Raw genomic sequence first — 13630 nt, forward strand, 5'->3', positions numbered from 1 at the left:
AGACCTGAGAGCCTAGGGCCTCCGTTCAACTGATTTTTCTCCAAGCCTGGAAAGGGTAAATGGCCACCTGTGTGCTGGGTGGTCCTGCTTTCCCCTGGCTCCAAAGAAGCAAAGTGCATAACTCTCTGGAACTTGTGAAACTGGGGTGCACGTCTTTGGGGCTTTCTCATCTGCCTCTCAACACCCCCTCCAGGTGCCCCTATCAGCCACCTAGTTGTCTTCCTTACTTTAAGGACAAGAATCCAGGCTACCTTCACCAACCCCACCACAACTCAATCCCAAGTAAACGGTAAGTGAAATTTCACTGATAACAGTTTACAGACCGACTGCTGGAAACACCCTGCCAGGTCCCAGGGAAAGAAGCTATGAAGTCGGAGCAACAAGAAGCAGAGGGGAGTACGTCCCTCTGCTCCACCCTGGGAGTGACCACAAAGTCCCTTCAGAGCACTGACCTTCCAGCTCAGCTCCCCTGTAGTAACCTGCCCTACTCCCTTCCTCCTTGGAGCAGGTCTATCTCAGAGGCCCCCGAATTCTGTTCACCACATGAAACAACAGCTAACAAGAACATTAATCTAGTAAAACAGAACAAAACCGAAAACGTTAAGTTTGCTGCTGCTCATCACACAGAGACTGCAGTGAGTTCTTGGATAGATTTTGGTGAGCGCGGAGTGCACAGAAGACATCTCTGCTAGCACCAACCCCTACCCACAGTCGTCTTCTCTACCAATGGCAATTTAATGCCATATCTTCTAAATATCAGAATATTTAGCATGCTCTAAATTAATTTCTAAGAACCTTAAAAATACCATTGAGAAAGTAAAGGGTAACTTTCTTGCCCAGCCCATCTCAGCCAGCATTTCTCTCCTAAAGCGAAGATGGATTTGAGGAGGGTGGTGAGGTGATATTCCCTGTCCTTCCACTGTCCCCTTTACCTTGTGATTGTTGTCCTGAGATGCTTCTCCCCACTGTCCATGGCCACTGGTGATTTGAGAGCATTCAGGTTCAAAGCTTTGAAGGGCATGTCCTCTGGAGCTAGACTGCCTGGCTTCCAATCCAGCTGTGTTCAGCCCTCTCTTGTGCCTCAGTCCTCTCATCTGCAAGACAGAAATAATAACAGACTATCCCTCATGGACTTAAACACCTAAAGACCTGTAATGCCCTGATGGGGCGTCCCTCTTCGTCACTCCTCTGAACAGCTCTGGTTAGCACTTCTGGGACCTTCCCAATGGGTATTGGTTACAACTCATCTGATTTGACTTATCCGGTGCCCTTGACGTGGTTGACACTTCCCTCTTTCTTGAGTACCTCCTTGCTTGGCTTCCAGAGTATCTGTTGAGTCTGGTTTTCCTTCCACTTGACTGGTTACATCTTTCTCTCAGGTCTGAGGTCCTCCTCCTTTTCTAGACACTGGAGTGCCCTGGACCTCAGTGCTGGGACTTCCATCTAACTCACCCACACTCAGTTCACCTGTCTGTCAGTTTCAAGGCCGTGTCTGCCCACTTTTATATTCTTTTCCTAGACTCCTCCCTCGAAAGTCAAACTAACACCGAAATGCCTGCCTCAAGTTCTTTACTTAAGATTGTCATGAGCATCTCAAACTTAATAATATCCCAGACTGAACTCCCCATTCCAGCTCTTCCCCTAAACAGCTCCCCCATCTCAATAAATGTCAATTCTGTCCTTGAAGTTGCTCAGGACAAAATCCTTGGGACTGTCTTTGGCTTCCTACTTCCCTTCACAGACCATATCCAATCCATCAGCGAATCCTGTAGGCTCTACCTTCAGATAAAACCAGTGACTGACCACGGCTCACCTCTTCTGCTGTCACTGCCCCAGCCCACAGCCACCATCCCCTCCAGCCTGGGTTGCTACACTAGCCACTTAATTGGCCCCCCTATTTTCACCCTGATGTTTTATAGTCTATTTTTAGCACAGCAGCTGGAGGATGCTTTTAAAACAAGTCATTCCCAGGGTCAAAGCTCTCAAGTGTGTTCTCCATCCAACTCGGAGCAAAAGCCTGTGTCCTTCCAGAGCCCAGGGAGGCCCTGTGGAGCTTCTCTCCTCTGACCTCGTACGCCCCTCTCCCTCTTTTTCACATCACCCCCTCCTTCCTTGATTTTTCTCAGGTGGGCCAAGCATGCTCCCACCTCAGGGTCTCTGTACTGATGTTTCCTCTGACTGATTTTGTCATGTTTGCTCCTTCACTGCCTTCAGGTCTCTGCTCAAATGCCACCTCATCAATGAGACCTAAATATAGCAACATTTACCACGTGTACTGTCTGCTCCCCTCAACTGATTTTTTTTCTCTGTAGGACTTAATGTCACCTGATCCACTGTATGTTGTCTTGTTTATGTGTGCACTGCCTGGCAACCCTCAAGAGAATATTATCTCCATAAAGGCAGAGGCTCTGGTTGGCTCCCCAATGCAGAGCCTAGATCAGTGCCTGGCACACAAGAGGCTCTCAGTAAATATTTGTGGAATGGATGAATTAAAGCATTTAGAACAGTAGCGACACCTAGTAAGCCACTGGTAAAATTTAACATTTATTATTCAAATGTCAAAACTCCAAAATCAAGGGGGTGCTCCTTCCCTCTGCACTCTGAAAGGACAAAGACACTCCTTTTTTGGCACTACGAGTAGGGAGGAAAGGGGAAGGAAGAACTAACAGGGGTGGGAGGCCCATCCCCGAGAACCTCTCTCTCAGGAGGCCCCCGGATGGCGAGCAGGAATGAGAGGACCCTGTGTGGGGCTGCAGTTCCTCTCTTGTATGTCCAGGGAGGCTTCCACGACTCTCATCTATCCTGATTGTGGATCTCTGAATATCGGGGGACTACCAATATCCTTGGCTATTCCCAGGTGCAACACTTCCTTATTATCAGATGAAGCAACACAGAGGAAAGGAGGTAACTCTTACAATGTTAAAACTTTTTGCCCTTGGTCTTAGTGAATGAAATGCTACCATTCAGGAGATTAACTTTTAAAGCCAAACACTGTATAACTGAGATAACTGAATTCATAAAAAGTGTTAGGACTGCTCTAAGAATTTATCAGCTATTTGCTTTTTAATGTGAATTAGTTCACTCAGTGTTTTCCCTCCAAACTCCTTATTCATACCAGTCTGATCTCACAAACGGAAGTTTTGCTTGGGATGGAGGAAAGACTGAGGGAGAGAAATTCTATAGCCATGTCACCAGGGGAAAGAGCAATGGAGGCATTTTTGCGAATATATGGGCCTCAGAATGATAGAGTGAAACAGACAGGAGGGTAGAAGCATGGGGGTGAGGGTGGGATCAAATGTAAATTTCTTCCAAATGAAAACCAGACAGCTTCCATATTGACTGAACTCATTGTGTGAGGCCAGGAAAACCAACTCTTATGACCCTGTTCCAGGGCAACGGTTTGATGCTAATTCAGTTGGGCAGCTGGAACCCAAGGGAAACTTCTATGTAAACGTTCCTCTAAACCTATTTTTTCTTTTCACTCCTTTGAAGGGTCTCAGTTTACAAGGCTATGTCAATACTCAAGCAATCCAACTGAAGCATCTAAGCACAGTGCTCCGTGGCCTGGGACTGGCGCTGATTTGGTTGATGCACAGGCCTGGCAGTCATTTGCCCTCCTCCTTCCTACTGGCATGGAATCTGTATTCATTTCACAGGTTTGGCCGTTGGCTCAGCCAGTGCTGGTTCTTATCTACAAGTAGCACTGCTGCCTCCTTGCCTTGACGTTGTAGCCACAGGGCTGAGTTTAGGAGGCATCTGCACCCCTCCTCAAAGATCAGGGGAGAGATCTTTCCCCTGGAGATGCACAAATAAAACTGTACACAGGAAATGAGTTTCAAGAAAATTCACCAAGGAAAACCTGAAAGTTGATCAATTACGGGCTTGCTTCTAACATTTATTTATAGATTCTCTATTCCTTGATGGGTAGTCTGTAAGACCAAAGAAACTTGAAACAAAAACGACAAATTACCAGGGCTGCTCAGAGAGCTCTGAGGCACATTTGGAATCACAGAAAACTTTAAGTCATCAACACAAACCATTACCAGTCCTTCGATGTCCTCTAATACATTTTGACCAAGTGGTCCTCTGCCTTACCCTTAAGCCACCCCTGCCATGGTGAGGAGCCCTCCCACCACTGAAGAGGCCAGTCCATCTTTGGTTAACTTTACCAGTCAGAAAATTCTTTGTCACTGATAATAATGGAGAGCCCAAATTAATAATACATTCAAATTTATAAAATTAAATCTGATTTTAAAAAGTGACAGTAAGGATGGCCATAACTATTCCTGGTTTAGTTCTTGCAAATCAGTGGTCATGAGACTCAAAGTCCCAATGTCTAGGAGACCAGCCCCAAGCCCTGCATGATACGCTGTGAGCCTTTAAAACAGGAAGGGCAACTTGACTTTGTTAGCGATGCTAATACCAACAGTTACCAGTGGTGCAGTGCTGAACCATGAGATGGGCATGATGCCGGGGGTTGGCACGTACGTGGATCATTTCATTCCCCACAACAGCCCTATGAAGAGGGTGCCACACTCTCATTTTTCAGAGGAGAAAACTGAAAGAAAATACCCTGAGTGTTAGGATGACACTGCAAGTCAGTAGCAGAGCTGAGAGTCGGACCCCAAAGGGTTTGCTATCCAAGCTCACGCTCTACCCATGACATCCCCTCTGAGAGTGGTCTATCCTCAGTCGCTCTTCACGGACCCTGCAGGGCTGGGCTGGATGCAGTGGTCAAAAGGGAGCTCTCAGTCGGCCACAGAGTGGCCTGCATGAGACCAGCTCGAGGTCACTTCCCCTTGGATTTCTCCTCAGCCTAGTGGAAATGTGACCCTAGCTGTCAACGCCTAAAAGAGAGTCCAAGAAAGCATTAACATCCAGTGACATTTCTGGACTCCCTTAAAACCTGTGATGCATACCTTCATCTTTTATATAACACTAAGTTATATAACAACAGAATCACAGAATTTCAGAGTTGTTGAAACTCTGCAGATCATTTAGCCAAGGTTTCCTCCTGATGTATCAGTTGGGAATAGCTTTACCAAGAGGGAACTGAAGGATTTGGGGGAAAAAAGTGAATAAATGTAGAGTAGCAAAGCTAGAAGAGTTGCTTTTGTTATGCAGTCCCTTTGGGGAAGGGAAGAGTGTCTGAGACCCAGTCCTTGCCTCTGAAGGGCTTGGAGGGTGGGGAAACGAATAAAGTCAAGTCAGTGAGTCCTACTGAGCATGACAGTCCCTGCCTCAAAGTTCTCACGGACTATCTCTAAGTGCTGCATAGCTCTAAACATTGAGGCAGAGAACAGAGACGTATCCCTGGGCATACAGAAAATTTCCTACCAGCTACATGGGACCAAGAAGAAAACTAACCATTTGCACACTTTTCCTAGAAGCCATAAAAGACAAGATGGGTGGAGTCCATGAAGTCCCTAGTGTATGAGGCCGACCACCATGTTTTCGAGAACCCAAACTGTTAGGGTATTCTTCCACACACTGAGCTGCTATCTGCCTCCCCAGAAGTTAGCTGTCATCTCTAAGCCCCAGGTTTCTTATCTGCCAAAACAGAATAACAAAGGTACCTATCTCCTAGGACTCCCATGAGGCTTCAGGCTTGAATAAGATAATCTTAGCAAAAACGCTAGGAAAAGACTCTGGCACATAGTGAGTACTTGAGAATGACAACTATCTTTATTATCACTCTACCCACTGGTAAAAGTTAGGGACAAACAGAGACACACTTCTAGAAAAAAAGTGGGGGAGGAAAACTGTATATTGTGTTTCATTTTGTCTTCTACATTTTCTTTAACCACCTAGTATGTCTGTTTTTCTGTATTTCAGGTTAGTGGGGTATTCAGAGCTAGTGCTGAGACTGGACTTAGTCCAGTATGGGGGGGGGGGGGGTGTCAAGGAAAAGAGAAGGGGAGAATATAAATAAAGGGACATAGGGATTTTGCCTCATTTCCTAGATACTTAAGCTCAGGGGACTATTCCTGCCATGCTTTTTCCTCGGAGGAAACTTAAGAGAGTTCTGGTTAATGTTGCTAATGAACTATCACTGATTGAGGATTTAATGTGCTTAATCCCTGCATACATTATCTCGTTTAATCCTCGCCACCATTGGTTGAGTAAGGTTAATTTGTCCCATTCTCCAGGGAGTTTGCAGAACCAGGATTTGAATTCATTCTTATCTTACCCCGAGACAGGCTTTAAACCACCATACTAAACAAAAAGTTACTCAAAAAGTCAGTGGATCTGGGTCCTGCCTTAAGGCTCGGCCCAATGAAGCTGAGAAAGTAGGAGTGTATCCTTGTTCTCTTACCCAGAATACCTCCCCTGGCAAATCTGGGTAGGGGTTTTTGAATAAATCCCTTTAAGAGTAGTTCTCTGAGAAAGCAGTATTGCAGCAAGACAGCTCTAAAGAGCCCAGCTGGGCAGCTTATGGGAGCGGCTTCTAAGAGCGAGGTTCACTGAGAGAAACTTCGAATGGGACAGACCTGAGGTGATTCATTCCTAGGAACAAGAAGGCACATCCAAACAGCCTCCAAGTTAGCTCCTGAGAAGAATGACTGCTCCTGTTGTCATCCCAGGACGTAGGGCCAAGGATGGCTGAGGGAGGGCCTTGGGCCCAAGGCCTCAATCTCCATCAGTCCTTCAATCCACCCCAAATAAAAACAGTAACAATAACACTTGATAGGGGCAAGCAATATTTTCTTAACCTTACATTTGGAGTAAATAAAATCACCTTGACACATGTTATTTAAAGTGATATGAAATCTAAGTTATTTAAGAATGCAGCTTGAAGACAAGACCCCAGGGCTGGCCTCCTACTCCCCCCACCCAGATTTCTACCCCAAGCCCTCTAGACTGAAATTCTAGAGCTGAGGTAAGATGAAGCCTCACTGAGAACAAAAGGATTTGCTTAGTAAGGTAAGGATAGAGGCGCAGGCTGGAGAGACAAGTCTTCAGGAGAGAGAACTTTCTGGTCACAGGTGAAGCCCAGATGGAAGAAAGGCGAGAGCAGATGCAGAGGACGAAACAGTTGTCATCACAAGTCCCTGGTTTAGGTACCTCTCTGCTAAGTGTCCCCAAGAATCAGAACTTGATACTTTGATAGTGACCACTATCCAATTCTTATTACAAAATTTAACCTTTTCTTTCTGGAAACTTGCGGGATCTTCTCTTTATTCCTGCATTCTGAAATCTGACAGTGACTTGTCTGGATATGAATCTATGTTCATCCACTGGCTGGACATGGGGTGGGTCCTGTCAATCTGGGGCTGTATGTTCTTAAGTGCCGAGAAACTGTTCTCAATTATTTCATTATTTCCTCCTCTCTGCTTCTTTTGTCTGGATCTCTTATTATTTGGATGTTCATCCTCTTAGACTGGTTCTGAATCACTCTCCTAGACTAATCCTCAGATTACCCTCGTTTTCCCCACTGTTTTCTATCTTTTTGTTTTTTTGCTTCACTTTTTAGTTTTTTGTTGAAGTCTTCATTTCTACTATCATATTTTAAAATTTTCAAAAACTCATTTTTATTGTTTTCTAAAGGATCCCTTCTTTTAAAAAAAATCAGAACCTCTTGTTTCATGGGTATTTTTTCTCACCTCTCTGAGGGTATTGATGTTAGCTGTTTTCAAAGTTTAATTCTTTTTTTCCCTAATAGTCTCGTTTCCCCCTAAGATTGTTTTTTATTTCAGTTTAGTTGGTCTTCCATTTTTCTTTTGATATCGGCTCATCCTTGACTGTCTGCTCATATTTACAAGGAAGGGAAATTTTATGGCCACATTAAACTTTGCTGAAGAGCAGTAGTTCTCAACTTTAGTATACACTTGGCGGGAGGGGAGGTGCTTCTTATAGTAGATCTCAGAGCCCCAACCTCAGTGGTTCTGCTTCTGCAGGTCTGGAGCAGGGTGCAAAAATCTGTATTTTCAGCAACTCTCTAGGTGATGCTGCTACTGCGGATTTGGAGACCACACTTTGAGAACCACCCCTCTGACCGGCTGTTTCCTTGGGGACTCTTCAAGATAGATATCTTTTGGTATTTCTCCTTAGGATGGCCACCTTCCTCAAAGAAGTAACTTCCAATCTCGTGTTTAGGGTCTAGACCCGGCCGCCAGCATTTTCCTAGCCTGAGAGGGCTTGGTGAGATGTCTCCTGTGGGTATGGAAATGTTCCTTTGATCCCCTTGTTGTATTACAGTAGACTTGCCCTCAACTATTTCTAGAGTCCTCCAGTCTAGAGACCCTTTGTTCCACTCTCTCCAGAGGTAAAAACCTCTCGACTTGTGCCAGTGGAGACTGGGCAGTGTGAGGAAAGAGATCTGGGGATCCAAATGCTTCCCAAGCAGACTCCTGAGTATCTGGGGGATACTGAGGTGCAGTGAATTTGCATCTTACTTTCCACTCCATTGGCCTGGGATTCTGGTTCTTGGGTCTGGAAAGTCAACAGTCCTTGTCCATCTGCCTCCAGCTTCTGGGACTGTGTTGCTCTGCTCACCCCCTTCATTTTTCCTGTCTTGGTGGGTTTAAACCCTTCTGAAGCCCCTGTTGCTGTCATTTTAGTAGGCTTTCAAAAAGAGAAAGAGATAAATGAAAATGTTCAATCTGCTCTCTTCACCCCAAAGTCCCTAACAGCACTATAAAAAGATTTGGTTAAGTATTAATTGCAGATAATTCTGAGCTATTTGTATTTGTAAAGACAGATGTGGCCTCACTGTGACTATTTCAGGTTTATGGACTATTTTTTTCCTTCTGTGCTAAAGAAAGTTTCCTATTTCAAGATAATTTTTTTAAAAACACATCTCCAGTAATGACCTCCAGAAGGAAATATGGAGACCCTCACTTTTCTGGCTTTTCAGACATGCATTAATAGAAAATGCCCTCAAGAAACAGTAAAGCTCTAAATCAGATTCATTTCAGTATTCAATGTAGCATATTCAAGTTGTCAGGATTTTTACAATATGTCTAATGAAGTGCTCAGCATGATGAATTGTACAATTATAATGAAATGGGGTTCTAATGAGCAATTATTCTAAGCAAGAATCTTCCAGGTTTTTTTTAAGTTCTCTTTCTCTCAAACTAGAAGCTAACAAGTAGTTGTGAAAAAATTATTGCAGCGTCTGTGTAAGTAGCATGGCAGTCAGTCGAAATGCCTCTTACAAACCCAGTTTTCCTGTTCGTAGGTGACAATACAGCTTAAGAAAATGGGTTTTGAGGACATTTGTGCTCTATTGGTGAGAATGTAAATTGGTATAACCACTACAGAAAACAGTATGAAGGTTCCTTAAAAAATTAAAAATAGAGCTACCATATGACCCAGAACTTTCACTTCTAGGTGTATATCCAAAAGAAATGAAAAAAGAATCTCAAAGAGGTATTTATACTGCATGTTAATTCACAATAGCCAAGGTATGGAAACAACTTAAGTGTCCATCAATGGATGAACAGATAAGACATATATTCAGTCATAAAATAGGAGGAAATCCTGCCATTTTTAACAACATAGGCAGTCCCTGAGACCATCACACCAAGTGAAATAAGTCAAAGAAAGAACAATACTATATGGTATCATTCAAATGTGGAATCTAAAAAAGCTGAACTCATAGGAGCAGAGATTAGAATGGCGGTTACCAGGGGCCAAGGGGTGGGGAAAATGGAGAGATGTTGGTTAAAGGATACAAACTTCTAGTTAGAAGTTGAATAAGTTCTGGGGATCTAATATATAGCACAGTGATTATAGTTAAATACTGCTGTATTATATATTTGAAAGTTACTAAGAGACTAGATCTTAAATGTTCCCACCACAAAAAAGAAGTAGTAATTATATGATGTGATGGAGGTGTCAGCTAATGTTATGGTTGGGAGCCTGGGCATCATCTCCCAGCTGAAATAAAAGTTGCCTTTACTGAGTGCCTAGATTGCATGGGCTCTAAGCACTACGTTAGGTGAATTGTCATGCATTATTTTGTATTCTCAGAACAACCTGTGAGACAGATTTTACAGATGAGAAAAGCTGAAGCTTCAAGATGCTGAGTAAAGTGGCCCAAGTCTATGGGCAAAAGGAATCAGAGCTGGGTGTGCCTGGTTCCACGCTCTAGCTAGCCTTTGAGAAGGAAGCCGCTATCTTGGCTGCATTCTTTCTGGCTTTCTTCCTGATCCCCTCTGTGACTCAGATCAAGCCATTTGCTCACCGCCTGCTTTCTGGAACCTGCTTTGTGCAACCTCAAGGGCACTGATCACGTTATAGCCTACAGTGATGTAACGTGAACACTCTTGCTTTGACCATCTGCCTTCCTCACTAGGATGGTGAGAAATGAGGTGAATTACCATTGTTACCAGTTACAGCACTTCTGCGGCAAGTAGCAGAAAACTCCATGTTGATCAGCTTAGGAAAGTAAGGAAAATGAACTGTCTCACATAAAATAGGTCCTGATGGAGCACATCTCTGGGCTTGGTTAAGCTGGTGACTTTGCAATGCCACCAGAACCTTCGGATCCTCTCATCTTCCTACTCCGTCATCCTCAGGGTGCTGGCATTGCTCCAGCTGGGTTCCTCCAGGGCTACCAGGTGGCCCCTGCTGTTCCAGCCACCATATCTTGACACAACATCATCCAGTGGAAGAGTAGAAATGAACACTGGCATCAGAGCTCTTCAAAATCAAGGCAATGTTTCTAAGAAACCTCCAAGCAGGCCTGTACTGCACCATTGTCCAGACTGGGTCACTCCTAAATCCATCACTGACAAGGGGCACAAGATTGCTGTGATTAGGTTAGACTAATTTGGGTTCATTCCTGAGACAGGTTAGGAAAAAGCCAAGGACATCTGGAAAAAATTGGGGCTTTGAGAGCAGGGAGTAAAGAAACAACTAACCATTGGGTGGAGAACCAACAGTGACTTCTACTCTAGTGAAGTGTGCTAAGTTTCTCTGAAGAAAGAGCACATAGCATCAAGGTTTTTATGTTTCTGTATTTTCAACTATTCTCCAGACTGGGGATGTGGGAATGAAAAGGGTTAATTTGGGACTTTGGTTGAGGAGCTATGAGGAAACTAAAGAAACTTCAACTATGTTAGGACTTAAACTAAATTTCCAAGCATCTAGACAAATGCAGTAATGGAGAAATATATTTAACGATCAACACTACAAAGGAGCAGTAGGACTGAGAATCTATGAAGAGACTGATATTTACCTTTCAGGTTAAAGTTTAAGATATGCCTGTTATTAGCTGATCAGAAACAAGCTGAAAACTGGAACCCAAAGGTACTGATGACAACAGACCCAAAAGGTTGCCAAAAATCCCTCAACTTTAGTGTCAGTATTCTTAGCACCACTGGGGAGTTGGCACATGATTCTGTTTCTCCCAAAAGCATTTGGACAGAATTCTCTACAATGATGCAACCTGTAACATTTTTCACATGTCATTTGTGCCACCAGTACAAGGTTTTCTCAGTTCAGTAAAGTGTGTAGGTCATATAAGGATATTTGATTCATCTGCGCTACTCTTGAAGAAACTGAGGATCCATGAGCTTCTCCAGCACATACAAAGTGTTTTCAATTCTTGGAAGAGAAAAACTACCTGTTACGAACAAACGACACCCCTGATTATTAGTCATTAAGCTCTCCTCTGACCTCAGCCAACAATCAAATACATGGAAAATAAAGTATCTTTTTAAAACAGAGATCTGATGATATAACCACCTATTCAAAAAGCTTTCATGATGTCCTATTTCCTACAGAACAAAATCCAAACTATTTCACTTCACATCTAAGACCCTTGGGAATCTGGTCCCTTTTTTTTCCCACTCATGTTTCCTCCAGTCTTCCCAGATCCCTCACCGCTTCTGGCTGGTATGAACTTTCACATTTCTGCACTGTTGTCTAACTTCACTCCTTTATTTCTACCATTTAAATACCTATTCATCCTTTAAGACCCCAATCAAACCCAGTTCCTCTAGCAGACTTCCCTTCTCAGCTATCCCTTATTGATTAATCAGAATTAATCAATCTCATCTCTGTGGACTCCCATCATTGTTTCCATTTCTGTTTAATGCTTTTTAACAGTTGCCCCTAATAAAGATACTGTAGTGACTGCTGGACTTTCTGGACTAAATTAAGAGCTTTCTGTGATGGAGGCCAGCTATATCTTCATCTATCCTACTTCTTCTTTCTGGGAACATAAGAAAACCCCGTTTTTCAGTCTTTCTTGCAGTTAGTGTGAGGCTATGTGCTTGGGTTCTAATCGATGGAATGGGGTGGAAGTAATGTAAGCAACTTGTAAAACTAGTCTTTAAAAATATTTGATAAGCCTCCAGCCCACTCTTCACTTTCTGCGGAAAGAGGCCAGCATCACAAGATGAAAGAAGCCTGGATCTCTGAGTAATGACTTGAAGGAGAACTAGCCAGAAGAGCTGCTGACCCACTTTGGAAATTGTGTGAGTGAGAAATATACTACTAGTACATTAAGCCACCAAGATTTGGGGATTACTTGTTATTGCAACATAGCCTCGCTTACCTTGACTAATACAATTCCTAAGGTAGAAGCGACCATGCATGATTCATTTTTTATTCCCCTGGGGCTCAGTGCTTTGCACATCTTTCCAAAGTGAGATGAAAAGTGAATAAAATAGCTGTCATAAACTTTATATATTTTCACCTAAGGAAAGGCGGAAATCCCCTTAAGAGCAACATCTCTATTTTTCTGCAAACATAAGATTAATGATTTAACAGACATGTGTTTTTGATATTTGCTGGCAGACTTTAGCAACGAGATGGAGGGGAAAGTGGGATGGAAAGAGTTCTCCCTACGCCAGGCTTGCCTCCTCCTTCTGGATGTGGTTTAACTATCACCTTCACAGCAAGCTCTTCAGGAATCACCACACAGGAATACTCACTTCTTTTCTAACATTACTCTCTATCTTAGCAGTTATCTTCATAGAATTTACTTCAGATTGTAATTATTTGCTTGGTTTGTTTGAATTCCAGATTAGACTGGAAACTCCGTAAAGGAAGCAACCATATCTGTCTTGTTCACTGTTGTTTCCCGGTACCCAGAGGATGTCATGCTCACAGTAATACACGCTTGTGATGATAGGTAAGGTAAGGAAGGAGCTAGAAGAAGCTCTGATTAAAAAAAAAAAAAATTACTGTGGGGTGGGGACAGATAGCTCACATTTCCAAAGCCCCAAAGTCACAGTTGTATATAGTAAAACAATCAGTGAAAAGGTAAAATTGTGTTCCATAAAATATGCTCATGCACAAAAAATATGTCCATGTAACACGGTTAAAATCAGGTGACTTCACATCTATAGTAGGAAGTCTTAGTAACTGGAAAAACCATCTAACCCAATTCCCCCAAAGAGTCCAGATAAATGAGAGATGACTAATCATTCTTTCACCAATTCACTAGTTCATTTCTCAACAAAATCTTCAATCCCCACTTCCATCTACCCACATCTCCTTTTATAATAATTTCATGAAAAGGTACAATGTGTTCCACATAGTAAGGACTCATAGTAAAGATGTAGTTAAACAAACATACCCACAGAGTTCACTTTTCTGTGAATTTCCCCTCCTGAAGAGAACATATCCCCCCATCTTGTCCCTTCTAAACAGAATGTCTCCTCATCACTCAGCT

General features: G+C 43.2%; 1 long non-coding RNA gene across 1 annotated transcript in view; it reads right to left on the bottom strand.

The window, feature by feature from the left end:
• Positions 1–986: 986 nt before the first annotated feature.
• The window catches only part of LOC116660094, a 79469-nt gene continuing 66825 nt past the window's right edge, over positions 987–13630 (bottom strand). The window contains exon 3 of the long non-coding RNA XR_004315471.1: positions 987–1094. This is a non-coding gene — a long non-coding RNA (uncharacterized LOC116660094). The remainder of the gene's footprint in view (positions 1095–13630) is intronic.

This window comes from Camelus ferus, chromosome 26, assembly GCF_009834535.1.
Source record: "Camelus ferus isolate YT-003-E chromosome 26, BCGSAC_Cfer_1.0, whole genome shotgun sequence".
Taxonomy (NCBI): Eukaryota; Metazoa; Chordata; class Mammalia; order Artiodactyla; family Camelidae; genus Camelus; species Camelus ferus.